Here is a 22,119-nt window from a genome sequence, read left to right as displayed (position 1 = left end):
ATGGGCCATTATCTACATCATCACTATTATTTCTAGAATGTTTACAGATTATAAAGTCCTTTCCTATATATTATCATGATAGATGGGTTGTAAAAAAAATAAAAATAAAGAGATAAAAATACTGGCCCAATTCTTCCTTACTCCCTTTGTTATGCAACTTGGTGGTGCCCGCCCATGTGAGCATGGCGTCTCGTCTCACCATACCCCTTGATGCTGGCCTCGGCCACACTGCTGGCTTCAACCAATGCGATGCCAGCCAACAGGAAGGAAGCAGAGTCGGGAACAAATTCTGTGTGTTTCTGCTTCCTCTCCTGCTCCCGAGAACACACCCATCACCCCATCGCCCGCCACCAGCCCTGTAGAGTAGCCAGCCTACGCCACAGAGAACCAAATTTGTGAGCTGAAGAAATGTTTATTGTGATATAACTACTGAGGTTTTGTGGTTGTTACGAGAGCATTATGGTGGCAATAAATAACAATTATCTCATTTGCTTTTTTACCACAATCCTGTGAGATTGGTAGAGCAGGAAAGATCTAAAATTAAGAGACAAAAATAGGGAAGAGGGAGGAAACTAGTGTGTATTGAACACCTACTCTGAGCCAAGTCCTGGGCTTGGAATTTCCCATATACTAACATCTGGCTGACCCTTACAACAACCCTGTGAGACTGTTGTGTTATAGGGAGGAATATTTCAGCTGCAGGTAACAGCGTACTTGCTAATGTCTTAGGGATTAAGATCTGTCAGTATCTCAGATAAGAAGTCCGGAGGGATAGGCAATCCAGGGTTGATGAAGCAGCTCAGTAAAGTCATCTAGGATCCAGTCTTTTTTCTATTTTTCTCCTCCAACATCCTTGATATGTTAGCTTTGCTTTCTCAGTCTTCACACCTTATGGTTTTAGGATGGCTGCCACAGCTCCAAGCATCACATCCTCACCCAACCTCATCTATGGCAGGAAGATGACAGCAGGACTTCTTGGCATATGAGGGGGAAAAAATTCTTCCCAGAAGTCATTGGTTAAAATTGGGCCGTAAGTCCACTCCTAAACCAAGCAATAACAAAAAGAAAATGACATGACCATGCTTAGATTAGACCAACTGTAATTTATCCACTGAGATTGCTAGAAGGGCCCTTCTCTGAGAATGTGTTATCCAAACAAAATCTAAGGAGAAAGGAGAGATGAGCTTTTAGACAGGCAACAAACAACGACATCCACAGTTGTTATTCCTACTTTACAGATCATGAAACTGAGGCTTGGGAATTCAAATAAGTTGCCAAGGTCATCCAACTAAAAATTGGTAGAGTTGAGATTCGACCCCAGCTCTGGAAGGTTGAGAGCCTTTCTAGTACACTGTAAGGGCCCTTGAGCAAATTTATGCAACTAAGAAGTGCCAGAGCAGGGCTAGAACTTGAGTCTCCTGGGTGGGAGCTTTTTCCTCACTGCAGGCCGCCTGTTCCCCGCCCCGCCCCCCCCCCCACCTGGGCACTCTCTTCGCACACACAATCCTGCCACACCACTCCCTTCCTCCTTCCCTTTGAGTGTTTCCGGTGCCTCTGGAGTAGCCGTGGTTCCACAATTTATGGCATATCACAGGAGGTGCTCCCACCCCGTAATATATTACAGCCTGAGACCCAGGCATGGCTTCAGGGTCTATAAAATGACTTAGAGACCTGCCTCCCTCTCACTGTAAATCTAAGCCTGTGCATCACATTTCCTGGAACGAGGATATGTGTCCCTGAGCCTGGTAACAGACAGCGCCCATCTACCCACCTGAACCCCCTGCCTCCTTCTCCCCAAGAGAAATGGCCTCAGCTCCTCCAGTTCAACAAATTTTACTCTCTTAACTACCTCCCTTCTGGCTCTCACAGAAGCATGTCCCTTTTCTGCTCAGATGTTCCAGTATGCCAAGCTGATTATGCCCACTGGTTGCCCCATACCAACTCAGTCATGGGAGATCAACTTGATATCCAGAAAAGACCCTCACAGGGGGGTCCCACTTGATCCCTGCTCTCATGCCTCCCCTGGGCCTGCAAGTTTGCTGGCGTTTCCCAAAGACCTATCACAGGGACTGTGAAATGGGTTCCTTCTCCTTCACAGATGACCTTCCCTTAGTGGAAAACACACATACACATACCTGAAAGGCTCTTGGTATCCCCTCAAACCTCCTTCTTCCACGCCAGGGAGCCCCATCTGCTTGGCCCAGAGACACCCTCCAGGACAGGTCAGTGACTGGAACAGTGGCCAACATGCCTGGCCTGCCATCCCCCACCCCTGTCCTGAAAGAAACACATGTTCCTGAGCACTGAGTTTCAGAAACTCGAGGAAAAACTCAAGGCTGAGGTCACACGTGGGCTGGGACTTAAAAAAGATGTAGAGGTCAAAGAACCACAGAATCCAAACCATAAAACCAGGGCAGAAAAAATCTTCAAGATCCTCGAGGCTAGTGATTTTTAGCAGCAGGACTTTTGTCTTCCAAATGAGTTGTTGACATCAAATCTCAAGATATAAAGTAAATACAGCTGAAGCCACTCCAATGAAGCAGAGGTGGTAGACTTGGAGTATCCCTTGACCCTCAGCAGAACCCTGTGGAACTCAGGTTGAAAACCATTGCTATAGTCAAGTCTTTAGTTTTACCAATGGGGAATCGAGGCCTCCAAAAAGCAAGTGATTTGTCATGCAAAATGGGCAGCCAAGCTGGAGCTGAGATGCCAGAAACTGTTCGCCAAATCCTGAGGCCAAGGGTTGGCCATGATCTCCATGCTAGAGCCTGGGGAGAGGACAGCAGGGGAGGGGAGGAGGAGCTGATGGGAGCTGGGAGGACTGTGCAAGTGGCTGGTTACCTTGGACAGAGCTTCGGTGGAAGATTCTGGGGTCTGGTTGAGAAGCCCTCCACCCCAGGCTTGCGTTCTTTCTCCCCCACACCAGGCCTTGGGGAAGTATTCCCATGGCAATCCTTCACCACACTCAAATCTTGTCAGGCATTTAATGCACTGAATAAAATATCAATCCCTCACCGAGAACAGCTTCAAAGTGGAAAGTTGATTGAAGCTGACCAAAGGCTACCCTGGGACCCAGCAAAAGGCCATCTTGTTTCCAGAGTCAGAACAGGGGACATTCATGCTCCAGATGGGGCTGGACGGCGGGGCCAGAACTGAGGAAGCAGGGCAATCATTTCCCTTCCACCCTTGCCCATCCCACAGCCCAGTCTAAGAAGATCTGGGGGAAGCGAAGTTTGAAGCATAAGTGAGGTGAGGGGAGCTATTGTTTTATGCAAATGAGGAAGGGAAGGAACACAGCAGGGACCGCGGAAGGCAAAATGTAGGAAGTGGTACCTTCAAGCTATGGTCCTCACAGTGGTTCCAAGAAGGTAGCATCAGCACCAGCTAGGAATTTACTAGAAATGCAAATTCTAGAGCCTCACCCCAGACCCAGTGAATCAGAAGCTCTGGGGGATGGGGCCCAGTGATCCATGTTTTACCTGCCTGCTGGGCGGGGAGTGGCGGGGGGGGCTCTTGGCCTGCGCTTGGGTTGGAGAACCGCTGTCTGAGCACCTGTTCCTGTGGCTGCACTTGGGCTGAGGAGAGGGGAGAGGGGAGAGGGGAGGAGGGAAGAGGGGAGGGTGAGCTAGAGGTGTTTGAGAGCAGAGTCTAAAGAGAACAGCTGGGGGCGGCCCCCAGGGGGGACTGCTATCAGAGAGGAAAAAGAATCCGGTTTCCAAAAGAACAAATGTTGGCCAGGAGGTGGAGAAAATGGAACCCTTGTGCTTTGCAGGTAAGGATGTAAAATGGCGCGGCCTCTGTGGAAAACAGTTTGGCAACTACTCAGGAAGCTGAACATAGAGCTACCCTTTGACTTAGCAGTCCCACCCCCAGGGGGTCCTCCCAAAGGAAGCGAGGGGGGCTGCAGGTCGGTGAGAGCTTGGCTCCTCACCGTGCTGCAGTGACACTTCTAAGTCGACACGACACCCTGACCGGGTCTCCCGCACCCCGCAAGGCCTGAACTAGAGCCCTGGAGAGGCCTGGGCCTCCCACCTCAGGGGCTTGACCTGACGGGAAACCAGGCAGCCTGGGTCACTGAGAAAAATGACCGCCCAGAGGAGAATGGCCTGGATGTGAATCCTGGGGAGCACATGGACACACCCAGCTTATCACCGGTCTGACCCTGACCCAGAGGACCCCCACCCAAGATCATGAGGGCAATAAATGGCGGCTAAGCCTGGCCTCCTGACTGGATTCATCCGACACCTCTGAGGGTGTACCGGAGCCTTTTCTATGGTCTAGAAAAGCAAGTCCCTTGTTTGAAGGGCTTCTTTCCTCCTCTGCAAAATGAGGAGCTGAACTGGGGGGTTCTCCAAGGTCCCTCCTGGCTCTGACCTAGGATGTTGAGTACAGCTGTGCCTTATGGGGGTTAAGGGTGGGAAGGCTTGAGTGAGAAGGGGGGGTAGGGCAGGAATGAACTGGGACGGAGGGTGGCAGCAGCCCCATGGTGAGGGGGTTGTGAGATCTCCTCCACTAGCCTGGTCAAGTGATCCAGTGAGTTAATGCACAAACATCAGGTGGGGCCCGGCGCGTAGGAAGCTCTCGGTCATTGGTGACAACGATTGTTACTGTGATCGTCGGCAGCCCCGATTTATAAACAGTCCTCTCACTTTGTACCATCGAATCCAAAATTGCTGAGTCATTGAATCTGCACACTGCTGGACCATCAAATGTGAGTCTCCCAAGCCTTAGCACAGAAGCATTGCTGAGTCGGCACAAAGTACCTTCCTGAGCCACGCCTCTACCCCCGATGCTCTTGCTGCCCCTAGATCTTTCCAAAAGCCAAATCCCACTTTAAGGTCCAATCCATGGACATGCTATGTGAACATGATTTCCTTGGACTCTCAACAATTCTCTGAATGATTCTTAATGTATTTTAAAAGGGAAACGAGGTTCTCAGAGGTCGCACGGCCTGGACACACACCCTCATGTCTCTGACCCTCTGGCCCATGCCACACACCTTCTGGGTGGCTTTCCAGCTTCCGGACTGAGCAAACCTTTCCTCCCGCAGTGCGGCCCAGCCCTTTCTTTTACATTTCCTATAGCACAGACCGCATGGTATTGTCATTTCTTTCTTTCTTTTTATTTTTAAGATTTTATTTTTAAGTAATCTCTATACCCAATGTGGGGCTCAAACTTACAACCCCGAGATCAAGAGTCGCACATTCCACTGACTGAGCCAGGCGGGGTCATTTCTCTGGGCACCTCGTCTCCTGGACTGGGAATCTGACAGGGGCAGACAAGAACTATGTCCAGGGGGCGCCTAGGGGGCTCAGTCGGTTAAGCGTCCGACTCTTGATTTCGGCTCAGGTCGTCATCTCAGGGTCCTGGGATCAAGCCCAGCACAGGGCTCACTGCTCAGCAGGGAGTCTGCTTGAGCATTCTCTCCCCCTCTGCCCCTACCCCTGCTCTCTCACTCTCTCAAATAAATAAATCTTAAAAAAAAAAAAAAAAAAAGAACCATGTCTAATCTTCCTCAAGTCCCCAGCAGCCAGCACTCACCTCGGGCGCCAAACAGGGCTTTTGAATGAGTCCATCTGAAGAAAACTCTGGCTACTTGCCAGGGAGCATGACTTCCACAGGGACAGACCTCCTCAAGGAAAATGCATTCCAAGGTTCCAGGCGTCCCCGTCCTGTAGGTAGCTAGCTCTAAACGCTAAAGCTGGCAGTGGCCTGCATTCCCCACTCTGCCAGTGATCCTTCCTTCACCTTCTCCTGCCGCCAGCAGAGTCTAGAGTGAAGATTATCCAGTTCGCCTCTTAAGCAGAACCCACTGGACATTGGAGGAGAGCTCAGGCCCCTCTTCCCAGAAGAAATTCCAAGCCCAGCCACATGAAATTTTTCCACCCACATGAAATTTTGCGGATCAGTGGGTTTGGCATCTCCTGAAGTCCACCGAAGAAGCCCCTGTGGGCTTTTAGACCCCACTAGAAGACCGGCTAGGTTTGGGAAGGAACTAGTGTCAACAGCAGAATGCAGGGCCCCGGAGTTTCCGGGTACAAACCGGGATCCCAGGGAGCCCTGGCGGGGGAGCCCCAACCAGTCCTCCCAGACCTTCTCTTCCCTGATGCTTCCCCGACCTCTTCTTCAGCCCAGGTTCTCTGGCTGAGAAACCCTGCATTCTCCCAACAGCGCGCTGGGACGGAGCTTTCTCTAACGTGAGTTGTTTTGCATCTGCTTCATTAGAAAGCTTTTTAAAATGCTGTTTTCGGTACAGTGCGTCTTGATGCAAAAATTTTCAGACAAATCACTTTAAGCACTTTAAGCAGGTTGGTTGTCTTTATTCCTTCCCCCTAGGCTCGCCAGGTCTCCATGCAAACCGTGCAAGAACATCATAAACCATAAAGCAGATTTGGGACTTCCAAGGGCCTGGACCCGCTAGATTATCTCCGTGCCACCTGACTGGCTGGGACCCCTGTCCAGCCCCTGTGCAGCTGGACCAGAGGACAGACTCTGAGACGTCAGTGTCCCTTCCCCAAGCCTCGCCCCAGATCCTTGCTGACCTTGACCATGGTGACAAAATTTGTCCTGCCCAGGGGTTATTTTCCCAGTTTACAGAAGAGGAAAAAGAGGCCCAGGGAGATGAAGGTGACCTGCAAGGGTCACCCAGCGAACCTGTGGCCTGGTCTCCTGAGAGGGCTTCAGAATTCACTCTTAGTTTGACTTTCTGCTGTTTGCAAATTCTAAGAGAAGACAAGCTGTTGCAGGGACCTAGTAGTGTTGGTCTGGAGTTTTCCAGACACTGCAGTTTGATCAGCTCGAAAAGGCCCAGACAGTGCCAGGGACAATCGTGGGGACAGGGCTGACAGCTGGGCTCCAGACCAAGTGTCGTAGCCCAGACTGCTGACTCTTCACAGTGACACTGGACTCCAGGCTCCAGCCCCTCCAGAGGAGTGATGTGTCTGCCGGAGGGGCTGTGGGACACAGCTGAGGACACAGCTGAGCCTTCTGTTCCACAGCAGGTCGGAGGTCTCTGCAGTTTCTGCAGGAACATTTCCTTTTCAAAGAAAGAGAGCAGCAAGGATTTCTCCCCTGCAAACAGGGGCCTGACGTCCACAGACGACTCCCTGTGTCCTCAGGTCACACGTAGCCCTGTTCTGTGCCCATTCTCCTCCTCCTCCTTTGCCCTGAGGCTGCCGGCATGGACTTAGGAGCTCCTGGGGACAGGACCGATGTCTCTGGGGCTGGTCTCCAGCTCAGCCCTGCAACCTAGGTGGGTGATGAAGGGCCCAGCCCAGTGCCTGGCATGTGGTGGGCATTCAACAATTTTTGCTGAGTGAAAAAGTAGGAGAAAATCGTGAGGGTGAACCAGAATTTGGAAGAGCGAGTCTGTTGGGGAATATACTTTGGGATCTATTAGCTCCAAAGGAGCAATGGGTTTGTCCCGGCTGGAGGAGGGTTTATTGGGAAACTAGTAAGTTTACGCTTGAGGCTTTCCACCTGCAAGGGCCCCTTCCAAGCTCTGTACCTAATTTTGAATTATAGAAGGTACCTATTTTTCTTATAGAAGGCACCCAAAGTAGTGTAAGCTTCAGGCTTCACAAAACCTGGACCCACCCCTGGTCCTGGTGGTCCTGCTTTATAAACCCTAAGGCCTGCATATTTGAGAATAGAATCCCAGAATTAGGTAGGATCTCAAAAGATTATCCAGTTCACCTCTTAAGCAGATAGATCCATCAATTTCCAGAAACATTTTTCCTAAGGATCTGTAAGGATAGATGCCACCTCTCACTTGCCCATTCTGATGTTAGACTCCCTTAAAGTGAAGAAATTTCTCTTTATGTCTGACGGCGGTCTCCTACTTTAATTGAACGCTATTACCTCTTGGTCAGGCATTATGGACACACAGACCATATCTCCCCTCCCTCTAAGAATATTGGCAACCCCCCTCAGAAAGCCTGGTAGACAGATGGCGGAGACAATGCAACACCATTACTTAAGAGCGCACAAGAAGACCACATTTCCCATCCTCCCTTGCAGGTAACCTGGAACCACGGGACAGATTTCTGGCCAATGGATATGGGTAGAAGATATAAATCACTTCCAGTCTGGGCCCTCAAAAGCATGATCTTCCAATTCTCTGTCCCCTTCTGCAGAACCTTGGAAGGCCATGCGTCCCACACAGTATAGCAAACAGATAGATGTAGCATGGGTCCCGAGGCCACCTCTTGGGTGGGTGGGGGGGCTACCAAGCAGCGAGAAGATGGTGAAGTGAGAGAGGAATGAACCTTTACTGTGTTAAGACATATCAGTATTTATCCATTACAGTAGTATTGCCTCACCTACCCTGATTAATACAGGCTTAGTCTCTCACACTCCTCCTCCCTCTCAAGTTTTAGGATGACTGTTCTACGGCAACATGGTAGTTCATACAAATGCAAAATAGGACAGAGCAGCATGACGTATCAGGACAAAAATCACTTTTAAGGAAAATGAATTCCACTGAATAACTAAACCATCCCTGAGCCTCTCTGCCCAGTTAAACAGCACCAACACCTTCAAACTTACCCTGGATCCAAGGTCCATCCCTTTGATCATCATTTCTCAAGATTTCCTTCAGTTTTCCACCTTTTCTTTCAAAGAACCAGTGACCCAGATTAGAAAGATCACTCTGATAAGAAGAGAATCTATAACATATTTAGTATAGAATACAGGAGACCTCCTCTTGTTTCTCCTTATGTCTACGGTTGCAAAAACATCTAAAAAAACAAAGCTTGAAAGGCCTTTAATCCCACATCTCAGGTAAAGCCTGACAAATTGAGCACATGGATTTATCACTGTTTCTTTCCGAAATGCCACTGAAATGTGAGTTAAGGAATTAAAAAGATGTCTGAGCCCACAAGAATGAAAAGAATGAGAGAGAGAAAAAAAAAAAACCTAGCAGAAGACAAAAGATGTCAACAGATTTTTGGAAGATGGAAAGCAGGTGGAAGAATTATCAGAGCTGAGAAATCTGAATACCATGTGCCTACACAGGGGGATGCTAACGAAAACAGAGCCAATTCAAGCTGCAGATTCTTGGCAAGACACAGGTATGGCAGGAGCCAGGGACTGCTAAAGAAAAGGATGAGTCGTAGAACTGGAAACCTGGCAGGTTCTGCCCAACTGGAAACCAAGGGGTCGGTAAAAAGACACCCCGAATTCCCTCCCCCATTCAGTACAGCCAAGTGACCGCCTTTCCGCTCCCCCAGCAGGAGGAAAAATTGAGGGTCTAAACCGCCATCAGCAGGAACGGTAGAAGAGGGAGGCTCCAGAGGGAAAACAGGAGGCTGACATGAAAGTTGATCTGCAAATGGTTGTACCCCCGGTCCCCCGCACCATGCATCTCCAAGGATATTGGCAACCAGGTCAACACTATCCCACTCCACTCATCCACCTCAATCCCAGAAAGGTTGGTAGATTCTTTTCTAGAGAAATTGAACGGCCCCTAAAAAAGACTCACTGCTACTGGCTTTTGAGGAAGCTCAAAGAGAGGGTCCTAATATAACTCCTAGGGTGAAGTTCATCGATTGACAAATGACGCCCATGCACACACAGTATCCAGATGGCTTTTTAATGTCTTACTCTTAAATATTAGTGAACTGCAAAGGATAACCAAGAACTTGAGGAAAGTCTCCAACATGAAAGGCAGAAACTGAGACCAGCTGACCAACAACCAAAGGGAGGAGCTTGAAAACATCAAAGAAACAGGCATTAATACCTTCAGAGAGATGAGAGAAGATATTTCGCCTATGAAACTAGAATAAAAGAATATACAAAAAGGAATAATCCAAATTGGATTGTGGTAATGGTTGCACATCTCCGTAGATTTACTAAAAATCATTGAATCACACTTAAAATGTTATGATATATAAATTGTACCCCCTCAAAATCCTGTTTTTAAAAGGGAATAATCAGGGGGTAAAAAGGAGCAAACCCTTGGATACTGAAAATCTGATAGCAGAAGGGTGCCTCTCTGGCTCAGTCAGTAGAGCATGCCACTCTTGATCTCAGGGTCCTGAGTTCAAGCCCCTGGTTGGGTATAGATCTTACTTTTTTAAAAAGAAGAAAGAAAATATGATAGCAGAAATAAAGTAGCCAATAGGAGTTTTTGAAAGATAGGGTCAAGGAAATCTTTGAGAAAGTAGAAAAAAAAATAAAGGTATGGAAAAGAGGAGAGAGAAAAAATAAGGAGCATAAAAGATCCACCTAGGAGGCCCAACAGAAGAAATACAGGATAGAGACCTTAAGTATCCGCTCAGAACCTCCCAGGCCCCCGTGACGCTCCATTACTCCTTTGACTCTGGAAGGGAGTCCAGAGTCAAAGGAGTAATACAAAAATACTTTCCAGACCTGAAGGACCTACATGTCCAGATTTTTTTTTTTAAGATTTTATTTATTTATTTGAGAGAGAGAGAATGAGAGAGAGAGAGCACGAGAGGGAAGAGGGTCAGAGGGAGAAGCACACTCCCCGCCGAGCAGGGAGCCCGATGCGGGACTCGATCCCGGGACTCCAGGATCATGACCTGAGCCGAAGGCAGTCGCTTAACCAACTGAGCCACCCAGGCGCCCTACATTTCCAGATTTTAAAAACCCATTGAGGAGCTCCTAGGTGGCTCAGTTGGTTAAGAAACTGACTCCTGCTCAGGTCTTGACCTCAGGGTCGTGAGATCAAGCCCCACGTTGGGCTCTGCGCTCAGTGGGGAGTCTGCTAGAGATGCTCTCTCTCCCTCTGCCCCTCCCCTTGTTCATGCTCTAAATAAGTAGATAGATAGATAGATAAAATATTTTTAAAAATTAAAAGCCCATTGAAAATAAATAAAAATAAAAGCCCACCGAGTACCCACATCAATGAATGAATGAATAAATGAATAAAGGTCCACACTGATTTTGTGGTAGTGTGTATGAAGATAAAAGAAGATCTTAGAGGGGCGCCTGGGTGGCTCAGTCGTTAAGCGTCTGCCTTCGGCTCAGGTCATGATCCCAAGGTCCTGGGATCGAGCCCCACATCGGGCTCCCTGCTCAGCGGGAAGCCTGCTTCTCCCTCTCCCACTCCCCCTGCTTGTGTTCCCTCTCTGGCTGTGTCTCTCTCTGCCAAATAAATAAAAATAAAATCTTTAAAAAAAAAAGAAGACTTAGACGTTTTCAGAAGGAGAAAAACATATTTAAAAAAAAGATCAATACTAAGAATGGCACGAGACATCTCATTAGGAGCTTCTCATTCTAGAAGTCAGAAAACAAGAGAAATGTGTTCAAAATTGCCCCCTTTAACTGGTAAAAACAATAACAAAACACAAACACAAATCATTAAAAAGCAACTCTTGGAGGAGCGTGTGTGCGTACGTGTGTGCGTGTGTGTGTGTGTGTGTGTTTCCACCATCTCTTCGGGCTCGCTCTCTCTAGCTCCCTCTCTCTCGGCCCTTCACTCCCATGTCACCAGTTCTGCATCCTCCCATCTTCTTTTCTGTTCCCCTTCCCCTTCTTCTTCTCTCTGCCCTGCTGTCTCTCTTCCTCAACTGCCCATCACACAGGGTGGAAGAAACTTGTTTTTTCTTTTTTTTTTTTAAAGATTTTATTTATTTGACAGAGAGAGACACAGCGAGAGAGGGAACACAAGCAGGGGGAGTGGGAGAGGGAGAAGCAGGCTTCCGGCCAAGCAGGGAGCCCAGTGCAGGGGCTCGATCCCATCATGACCTGAGCCGAAGGCAGACGCTTAATGACTGAGCCCCCCAGGTGCCCCGAAACTTGTTTTTTCTAATTACTTCCTTCATTTGTTAAAGTCATTTTACCTTCTCTCTTCTCTGTTTCAAAAGCAGACATGCGGAACACTCAATGTTTCTGCATTACAAAACTGAAATGAAACTGCTCTTTTTGTTGTTTCCCCCTGTGGTCCGTGAGGCATCTGCCTGGATGTCTTCCCCGGGGGGGGTCCTGCCTCACTTCTGCCTCCAGTGGGTGCCGTTCACCATTTGTGGGTCATCTCAGACGGGACCAAGAGGCTCAACTGGTTCTGAGCTCAAACTCCTCACGTACATTTAAAGACAATTCCAAACTGATGTCTCCTAGTTCGTTAGGCTTAGATTTGGTCCTCAACAGGAAAAGGCCGCCTCGTTCTAGATCTGTCTATCCAGCTGGCTTTCTAAACCTCTCCCTAAGGCAGGATGTTGCTGCAGGCCAGACACCAAGGAGGGATTGGATCCTGCTCAGCATCAAGACCCGTGTGTAGAGGTGGATGGTGACAGCAACCACAATCCCCTCCTCAGCACATATTCGTTAGGCGCCAACTACGTGCTCAGCCCTAGGATGCAGAGAAAGCTGAGGCCTGGCCTTCCGCCTCAAGAACTCACTGTCTGTGACAGGGGGACAGCACCCAAACAAATACCGTGACCACTGTGGTAGGAAAAGGAGGTGCAAAGCATCAGAGCAGCTCAGAGAACAACGGGATTCCTTTGGGCCTGGTGTCCTGAAGGAGGCTTCCCAGAGGACATGCCCCAGGAACTGAGCCTTGGAGGATATGTGAGACATTGTCAGATGGAGGAGGCCTGAGGTAGGGGAGGGCAGGTCGGGCAAAGAGAATGTCCTGTGCAAAGGCACTGAGGCGCGTAAGAACATTTCTGCGTGACTCTGGGAGATGTGACATGACTGGCGGGGGGGAGGGGAGACCCTAACTATCCCCTCAGAACCTCCCAGGCCCCCATGACACTGTCTGGGGAGAGACAGCAGTGTCTGGTCCTGCACAATGCCGTGGTGTCCTTTGAGTGACAGGTCTGTCATTAGCAGGGCAGAAGCACACTGTCCGCAGATGAGGAGCTCTGGGATTTGACAGCCGGGCTGTCACCCAGCAGCCCGACTCTTAGCTCTGCTGTCCGCCCCCCATCTCAGGAAGGAAGGTCCCCTCCCCCAGGGTCACCAGCTCTCCCTGGAGGCTGAGGGCAATGGCAGCCCTGTCAAGTCTGTGGGGGCCTGAGAGACCGGATGGACATCACAGTGTGGGCCAGTGGCGGCCGTGACAAGGTGGGGCCTGGGAGAGTCCTGTCGGGGCTCACTCTGTATTCCATCACTATGCGCCCCTCATCTCTCCTCCCCACAGCCTGCCATGTCTGCTCAGTGGATGAGCAAGGGAAGAGCGAAGGGAGAGAGAGAGAGGCAGAGAGGCGGGGAGACAGAGATGGATGGAGTGTAAAAGGAGAGAGAAGGTTGAGGTGTCAGGGCGCCTAGGGCACCAGGCACAGCTGTGCAGCTCATGCCTGCGGGGCGCACGTTACATACCCAGGCCCAGCTGCGACCTGACACACATTAACTCGATGGACGCTCCGGACTCATTTCGCAGTTGAGGAAACTGAGGCACAGCGGGGTTTAGCAACTTGCCAAGGTCACACAGCTCACGCGTGCGTTCTGGCCTCAGAGCCCGCCCTTCTAACTGTGCAGTGTAACAAATACCGTAATCATGGTAGGGAGGCGTCTTCATGGGACACAGAGGAGGTTGTGCCCCAGGGGGACGGGATCACTGACAAGAAGAGAGGGACCGTTTCACTCCTCTCATGATTTGTGACTGGCTCAGTGCACGCTCTGGCCCTCTGGACTCTCTGCTGGCTTCCAGGAGGCTAGATCCCACGCTCACTGGCCGCTGCAGTATGCGGGCCTCAACGTTGCTGATCAGGGCTGGGCGCTCTCCAGGAGGTCTTGGCCTCCACTGGCAGTTGTAGTCAAAGGAGTCTGGCTCTCCAAGCCCCAGCCATCACCTCTTTTTGTTGCGAAAACAGCTGGCCAGATGGTTGTCTCGCTTTGCCTGGCTCCCTGACGGCATGGCTGCCCCAGGGGTCAGCAGAACGAGGGTGGGTCCCCACTGTAGCTCTCCAGGGTCACCAAGAAACCTTCCTCACCACTCTCACTTTGCTCCCATAGTCGGGCCTCCTCACTTGCTGTCTGTGTCCTCTCTCTGGTCGGATACCCCCCCACCTCATCACCTCTGCTCCTCACTGAATACTAATCACCATAATTTGAATCTCACCGTGTGCCAGGCGCCCTGCCAAGCCTGTGGCATGACTCATCTCACTTAGTCTTTGCTATTGCGTCCTAAACGAGAGGTATCATCCTCTGCACTGTGCAGGCAGGGAAGGAGGCTCTAGGCATTCCCCCATAACGAGCCCCTGGTCACAGAAACGCTGGGTGGTGAGAGGAGAATCCCACCAGGCTGGAGCCAAGCCCACCCTTTGGCCCAGGCCTTTGTCTTCTGAGCACCACTAGGGGGTCCTGGCACCTTCTCGCTTTCACTGGCTTAGATCCTTTCTCAGATTGCCTCGCTTCATCTCCAATGGGAAACAAAGTCAGAACAAGGCCGTTTCCAAAAGCAGAGCTGGTGGCCCCCATCAGAAGATAGATGGAGCCGGCGGTGGGGCAGGCATCTTAAGTGTTAAGATGCCCCAAAGGGATTGAAGGGGCTACAGACATACCACCTGCTGCAGTGGTTCGCAGGAGTCAAAGGGCACGACCAAGCAGGCAAGACGCGCCACTCCATCCACTGGGGCGGGCAGAAAAGGAACAGAGGATCACTGGTTAAACAGGGAACTGACCCTAGGAGAAGCCAAATGTGACACTGGGGCACCTGTTGTTGGGGCACACACCCAGGACTTACATGAAGTAGAAACCCAGGCTGGGCCCCCCTCCCCCATGGCCCCAGCCTCTCAGGTGTAGTCCCACCTTCCAGGGTCCTCTCAGGAGCATTCTCCGGGCCCCAGTGCTATCCGCAGGACAGCCCTGTGTCAATGCGGAGGCCGCTGGGGCTGGTCCTGAGAGCTCTTGTCATCTGTTTGCTGTCATCCACCTTCCAGTGATGATTGCGGGTGACAAAACCAGCACTTGTACATACAGTTCTTCAAAGCTAAGGGAAGCCAAGGAGGCGCCACCCCCTTCCAGCAACCTTCCGAATGATTCTGGTGAATACTATCATACCCATTTTATAGATGGAGAAGCTGAGCTTCGGAAAGCTAGCATCACCTAACCTGTTGGCAGGGGAGCCAGGCGGGATTCCAGCTCAGGCCCTTTGACAAAAATCTCTGTCATCTACAGCTGTCTCTTCCATCTGAGAAGAGAAGCAGCATGGGGGGTGGAAGATAAAGCAAACTCTACTGGCTGAAGGGGTCAGAGAAGCCGGATTTGTGACTTGGTTCTGTCTCACCAGCCCTCAGAAAGGAACCTCTGCCAGCCAAACCCCACCCAGCCCAGCCGAGGGGAGCAAGCACCCCCAGACAGACAGCTCATCCTCCCAGGCCCGTCAACAGATTAATACACAGAGAATTGAGCTGTTTCATCAAAAGGGATTGTCGAGGGGGTGAAGTAGATTTATTTCACGTCTCAATAACGGGCAAGATAACGGAGAACGTTATATTTTACTCCGTTCAGTGCCCAACTCAGCAGCAAGCCTTGTCAGCCAGGGCTTGGAGGCTGAGGCTATCTGCCCTAATGAGAAGATACTCAAGTTGTTTAAATTCAGCAATTTTTCTGAGATTGGAAACCTATGGTTTCCTGAGCCATGTCTTGTTAATTAGCCACCCAAATTCTTTTTTAAAAAATCTGAATAGCTTTATTAAATGACTTGTGAATTGGGCAACACCCCACCTAGCAAGTAGAGACGCTCTTGGCCATCTAAATTCTTGAGCTTGTGTTTAAGTATCATTGCTGCAAAACACAGCAACCCAATCAGGTTTTCATTGATGGTGAACGTTTCATTAGCCGTGTGTGGAGGATTCACTCAGGAGTAGTTCACAGTGTGTTTATTTATTCCTGGGACAGCCTTCTTCTGCCGCCCAACTTAAATCCCCCATGGGTTTGTTCCAAGAGTAGCAGATAAGTGCAACCATATCCCGAGCTACTTGCAATATTATCCCGATGGAAGCCTGATTAGAAGGGAGATCTCTCTAGCGGGTGGAGGCTTCCTCTCCCTACACGCAGAGCACAGTCGATTCAGCTGTTCTAGATAAATTGTTACTTGATTATCTGTAACACAGTTCTTTTTAATTGACCAATTTTGCATATTGATGGTCCCTAATTAGTAACCAAGTATTTATTAACTGCATGCTTATCCCTGAGATGTTTGCTTTGGGTTGGGGAGCCTTAAAAGAGAAATATTTGTTCCTTTGGGGTGTTAATCTCTTCTGGGGTCTTTAGTCACATGAACAAGTAATATATATTTTACAATCTTTGTGTGCAAAACGCTTGCATGGAAACCCACGCATCTGAGCATGGATACGTGATGGAGAATTTCTAGGGTCAGTTAAGGAAGAAATGCAAATGATGGTGTTCTGGGATTCTTCCGTACGCTACCCAGCCAGAAAAGCGTAAGACAGCACTTTGATGTCATTCATTAACTCACCAAATATTTGTGGAACACCTACCCAGTGCTAGGCCCTAGGAAGATTCTGCAAAAATTCAGTCCTTTATCTCAAAATTGACAGCACGGTGGGAAGGCTTTATCTTTTTTCTTTTTTCTTTTTTAATGCAAATCACAGAACGGAACAGAGGCAAAATCCAGGAGTGGTGAGGAAATGTGGCTCTCCAGGGAATTAGGTAGAAAGGCTCATTCCACTTGAAAGTAGAGCGTCTTGTTACGTCTTGCTTGTTGCCAGTCTTCCTCCTCAGCAGGCTGAGGAAGTAGGGGAGACAGCCACTCCTTTGGACTCATTTCTGACCCTTATGGTTAAAAAGAGAAATGAGGGGCGTCTGGGTGGCTCGGTCGGTTAAGCAGCTGCCTTCGGGTCAGGTCATGATCCCAGGGTCCTGAGATCGAGCCCCACGTCGGGGGTCCCTGCTCCACGCGGAGTCTGCTTCTCCCTCTCCTTTTGCCTCTCCCCCTTCTTGTGCTCTCTCTTGCTATCTCTGCCACTGTCTCTGTCAAATAAATAAGTAAAATCTTAAAAAGAATAAAAAATAAAAAGAGAAAAAGAGAAATGATAGGGGCACCTGGGTAGCTCAGTTGGTTAAGTGTTCGACTCTTGGTTTTGGCTCAGGTCATTGATCTCAGGATCATGGGATTGAGCCCTGCGTCAGGCTCCGCACTCAGCACAGAGTCTGCTTCTTCCTCTCCCTCTGCTCCTCCCCCTGCTCACGCACACACTCTCTCTCTCTCAAAAATAAAATCTTCAAGAGAAAAATGATGGTGTATTGGGTTTCTTCAGAGAAACAGAAACAGGACATAGAGTGATGCATAAGGGGAGATTTATTATGGGGATTAGCTTACATAGAAGCTGAGATATGCTATTATATGCTGTTGTAAGATGGAGAAGAGGAAAGCTGATGACATAATTCAGTCTGAGGCCAAAGGAGATCAGCCCTGTGTAAGTCCCAGTGTCCAAGGACCAAGAACCAGGAGCTCTGATTCTGGTGTCCAAGGACAGGAGAGATGGATGTTGAAGCTCAATAAGGAAAAGAGAGGAGATGACTGGGTGGCTCAGTTGGTTAAGCATCTGCCTTCAGCTCAGGTTGTGGTCCTGGGGTCCTGGGGTCAAGTCACGCATTGGGCTCCTTGCTCAGCAAGGAGCCTGCTTCTCCCTCTCCCTCTGCCTGCCCCTCCCCCTGCTTGTGCGTGCTCTCTAATAAATAAATGAACTCTTAAAAAAAAAGAAAAAGAATAATTAGGAAAAAAAAAAAAACAAGGAAACGAGAGAATTTGCCCTTCTCCACTTTTTTGTTCTATTCTGGCCCTCAGTGGATTGGATGATGCCAGCCCAACATTGGTGAGGATGAACTTTTACTCAGTCTACTGAGTCAAATGCTAACTTCTTCTGGAAACACCCTCACAGATAGACTCAGAAATACTGTTTTTGCGGCTATCTGGGTATCCCTTAGCCCAGGTTAGTGAACACATACAATGAACCCTCGCAAATGGGGTCACACTGTTACAGCCTCCCTCTGGAATGACTTTCTTCTCTTCACTTCCTGCCATGCCAAGCTTCCTAGACTTTAACCTCTGGACTCCTTCCCACTGCACTTCTAGGGCCAGCCCACCTCTCCATCTTCTGCATCTTTCCCTAGTTAAATGTAAGCAGCCATCAGTTAGGCTGAGTCAGGACCTTGCGTCAGCCATCCAGCCCCAGGGACCGCACCCCTCCTTCAGGTCTTGGAAGGCAAGACTCCTCAGAGGCAGGGCCCACCCAATCAGGAGGAAGGGACGAGCAGCAGCTTTTAAAGAAATCCAAGTGGCTGCGCTGGGAGCCCAGGGCTAAACTCAGATTTTAAGAGGACATGAATGAGAAACACTGAAGGACAGATTATAAGAATGGATGGTTTTGGAAATGTCTACTAATTAAACAAATATGTGTAAGACAGTGTGGCGACTGGAACATGGTAAGTATCTAAGAAACATTAGGTGGTGTTATTATTATTGAATACCAGAATGAGGGCTTGTGATAAAAGTGACATGTAACGAAGGCAGCCTTTAAAAGCTAAATTTTTCCAAGCAAGAACAACAGGGAAGAGATGTTCAAGGCCCATGACATGATATTAATAAAAGATATTAATAAAAGACTGGGGAAAAGCTAAAGGCTCCTTTCTCCCTATTTCCTTCCATTTCCTGCATTAAAGAGAATAATCTTCAAGCTGGAAAGGTGAACAAACATGATTATGGGGTAATTGGGACCCAAGATAGATGAGGCTCAAGGAGAGCCCTGCTGCTGTACATGGGCTCAGCTCTCCTGATCCCAACTAAATATATCTGAGAACTTTCTGGTGTGACTGCAGAACCCCTACTGGTAAATACTGAGAAATCAGGAAGCTACAAGGAGTGGGGGGAAATTGGAGATAGGGAAATATTGCCCACATAGGAGAAAGTGGATTCCAGAAATTACAGATTGGCATGTCTGATGCTGACCTGTAGACAGCTAGGTTTTGAGTCCTTATAGAAGATGGCAGGTGTTACTAATGGCCAAAATACTCACTGGTCAAATTCACCTCATTTCCCATGTTGATAGACTAGTACATGGAGACACTGCTATGCATCCTGTATACTTACTTTTGGCAAAGCACCTGACAGAATCTTTGAGGATTCCTGGTGAGCAAGATGAAGAAATAAGGCTAGATTTAAAATATAAGGCTGAGAGGTTGGTATTTTTATCCAGCGGGTTACGTGTCTGTCTTTGGCTCAGGTCCTGATCCCAGGGTCGTGGGATCAAGCCCTGGGCTCCCTGATCAGCGGGGAGCCTGTTTCTCCCTCTTCCTCTGCCCCTCCCACTCCCCTGCTTGTGCTCTCTCTCGAATAAATAAAATCTTTAAAAAAGAAAAAGAAAAAAAAGGATAAGGGCAAGTGATAGATTTCAACTTTCTGAAGATTTGAGAGTTATCCCAAACTAGAATGGGCTGCTTTATGAGGTACTGAGCTCCCTGGCACTGAAAGCATTCAAGCAGAGGCTGGACAGCCATCAGCCAGGCTTTCTACTCGAACATGATACTCTCCCCTCTTCTCAAAGTGCCTACAGCACTGCTGAGACCTACTAATTCGGCACCCTCATTGCTATTGGTTTCATGATTATAAATTTCACATCGCTTTCTTGAGGTGTAATTTACCTACCATACAATTCACCTATTTTGAAAGCAATCTGAAGGTTCTTAGTATAATGCGTACAGCTGTGCAGCCATCAACACAATCCAGTTTTAGAACATTGTAGTTTTTGCTTCCCAAAGAACATTGTAAGCGTCCAAGGTAGGTCCAGGTCTCCCTGGCTGCTGTCTCCGCTGACCTAACACTGCATCTCACATCCCCACGCCCTGGCTCTTCCCCTCGTCCAGCACTCATTCCCTTTCCTGTCAGCTGACACGGTTCTGCACCTGCTGCTGCGACCCTGGGCTCTGGGCCCTCCCCAGTTGTCCCCACGGTGCACTTTTGCTTCCTTCTCTCCCCATGTGCCAAGCTCTGGAGGCCAGTGTGTGGTCTTCTGCAGAGTCTGAGGTGGCGGTGTGTTCTGGAAGTACATGGGTCCCAGTGCCCCAGATCGACATTTGCATCATGGCCACGTGGCCTCCAGAAAGTCATTATATCTTCTGGAACCCTGGTTTCTCCCTTTGCAAAGCAGATGCAATACATGTGCCTTGGAGCGGGGGGGGGGGGGGGGGGGGGGGGATGACGTAAGTAAAGTGCCTAGAACGTCTCCAGGATGCTCGGTAGATAGCAGTGACCACTGCTTCACAGTTACCATCAGCCTGCTGCCACCTTTATTATCGGCACTCACGAGTCCCCTGCTCTGGGTGCCCATTTGCCTTTCTCTTCCAGGCATATCCCTGGCTGCGTCCGTTTTTTTTTTTTTAGGATTTCACTCACCCATCGGTCAGAGACAGAGAGAGAGCACGAGAAGGGGGAGCAGCAAGCAGAGCGAGAGGGAGAAGCAGGCTCCCCACTGAGCAGGGAGCCCGATGCAGGACTTGATCCCAGGACCCTGGGACCATGACCCGAGCTGAAGGCAGACGCCCAACTGACCGAGCCACCCAGGCGTCCCTGCAGTCCTTGTTTTCTGGGTTACTCCCGGTGTCCAGGCAAGATGGATTCCGCTGCACCCCCAAGGCCCACCCCTGCCAGGGCTGCGGGTAGCTCAGTGGGACGAAGCAGCAGCACCACCTAGTGATGATGAGCCACAGCAAGTTATTTATTGGCCAAGTTAGTAGCTGGTCTGACTGCACACTTGAAGTTCAGCGGTCCATCCAATGCTCGTGTGTGAGGCTTGTGCATGCACGGCGCCATCCTTCCCATGCCATGCGTTAGAATAAAAGATGAAAAAATGAAAATCAAAACATTAGTTCTTCGCATGATGCTCCTAGAGACCACAGGGTGTGACAAAGCAATTTAAAAAGCATCTCTGACAAGTCTAGAGACAGAAAGACCAGTGATTAGTGGTTGCCTAGAACGGGGGGCGTCTGAGAGGGATGAGGGGTGAATACTAAATGGTACGGGGTTTCTTTTCAGGATAAGAAAGATGTTCTAAGGGCGCCTGGGTGGCTCAGTTGGTTAAGCAACTGCCTTCGGCTCAGGTCATGATCCTGGAGTCCCGGGATCGAGTCCCACATCGGGCTCCCCGCTCGGCGGGGAGTCTGCTTCTCCCTCTAACCCTCCTCCCGCTCATGCTCCCTGTCTCTCATTCTCTCTCTCGCAAATAAAATCTTAAAAAAAAATAAAAAATTAAGGGCGCCTGGGTGGCTCAGATGGTTGGGCGTCTGCCTTCGGCTCGGGTCGTGATCCTGGGGTCCTGGGATCGAGCCCCACATCGGGCTCCCTGCTAGGTGGGGAGCCTGCTTCTCCCTCTGCCTCTGCCTCTCTCTCTCGCTCTCTGACTCTCATGAATAAATAAATAAAACATTTAAAAAAAATAAAAAAATTAAAAATTAAAAAAATTAAAAAAGATGTTTTAAAATTGTGGTAATGGTCGCACAGATCTGCGTATACTAAAAACCACTGATTGTAACCTTTTAAATGGGTGAACTGTAGAGTATGTGAATTGTATCTCTACAAAGCTGCTACCTTTTTTGGTGAGGTGAATATCAAAATTTTCAAAGGGAAAAAAATTTCATCTCCACAGTGCATCAGATTTTGTGTGTACCGTTTGACAACCTCCATCAGATCTGTGGGCAAAGGTCTCCAGTCACTTCTAAGTGTCCTACCTCACTTCACTGGAAACTTCAACCCTCCTGTGCTAAGCAACTCACATGGAAATATTCCCAGCTCTGCTAAGACATTATTTAAAATAGATCTAACTACAGGACCCACAGTCTATAGAACTGACTCACAGAACCCCTACATTACCCCATATTGTTGGTATTCACACAGAGCTGTTGTATCCCAGGTCAGCCTGGGAACTTCCATTTCCAGGAGGAAATGGAGGGTCAGAGGTTGAGTAGCCCAACCGAATCCAACTAGTGAATGGGCAGAGCTTTAATTTCAGCTTCGGACTTTGATTCCAGGTTCAGAGCTCTTACCATTCTATAGGGTGACCACACAACCCACTTTCTGCCATGTCCCACGTAAGTATTGGTGGCACCCCATTCCCTCTCAAGATAATAAACGCCATGGTCCCTAAGGGGCAGTCTTTCCCTGGGGTTCTGCCTCATCTGTACCTCAGACTG

Source organism: Zalophus californianus, chromosome 16 (assembly GCF_009762305.2).
Source record: "Zalophus californianus isolate mZalCal1 chromosome 16, mZalCal1.pri.v2, whole genome shotgun sequence".
Lineage (NCBI taxonomy): Eukaryota > Metazoa > Chordata > Mammalia > Carnivora > Otariidae > Zalophus > Zalophus californianus.
This window is presented reverse-complemented; position numbering follows the sequence as displayed.